The sequence below is a fragment of the Cucurbita moschata genome, unplaced genomic scaffold, assembly GCF_002738365.1.
Source record: "Cucurbita moschata cultivar Rifu unplaced genomic scaffold, Cmos_1.0 Cmo_Scf00057, whole genome shotgun sequence".
Lineage (NCBI taxonomy): Eukaryota > Viridiplantae > Streptophyta > Magnoliopsida > Cucurbitales > Cucurbitaceae > Cucurbita > Cucurbita moschata.
The window spans coordinates 1,256,070-1,256,647 of NW_019268573.1; the positions used below are offsets into that span (position 1 = coordinate 1,256,070).

Consider the following 578-nt stretch of genomic DNA (forward strand, 5'->3'; position numbering starts at 1 on the left):
ACTCCTTGAAATCTGGACGAGTCACTTGCATCTACATATGATTTGAAGTGTAAATGAGGATCCCTTAGGAACCCATGAAATTTCTCAAATGTTTGCAACACTTGGAGAATCTCTGATTTTAACTTGAACATGGGCAACTTGCAATTCATGCTTGATTATTATGCATGGATTAAGTTTTTTCGTAGTATTCTTTCAACCTCAGCTATAATGGAAATTGTTATAAGTTTATATACAATTAAAAAAAATTCGTTAAAATTTAGACAAAAGCCTGTCTAGCTCAGTTGGTAGAGCGCAAGGCTCTTAACCTTGTGGTTGTGGGTTTGAACCCCAGGGTGGGCGTTTCGTTTTCATTTAGTTTTTCACATTTTAGTAAAAATGTTATTAGTTATTTATTAATTTGGTTATCAACATGACCATTTTATTTTCCAAAGATTACTTTGAAATGTTAAGCATATGTTTTAATCCTTAAACATCGTTTAGTTTATGAAAAACTTTCCTTTATATAATATTGAGTGAAGGGGCTTTCAATTTAGAGAATGAATGTCAAATAATATATCATTAAATTAGACATTCTATGA

The 578-nt window shown here is 31.0% G+C and overlaps 1 non-coding gene across 1 annotated transcript; it reads left to right on the plus strand.

Moving 5' to 3' along the window:
* Positions 1 to 266: 266 nt before the first annotated feature.
* Positions 267 to 339, plus strand: TRNAK-CUU. The gene has a single exon. It is a non-coding gene; the product is annotated as a tRNA-Lys (tRNA).
* The last annotated feature ends 239 nt before the right edge of the window (positions 340 to 578 follow it).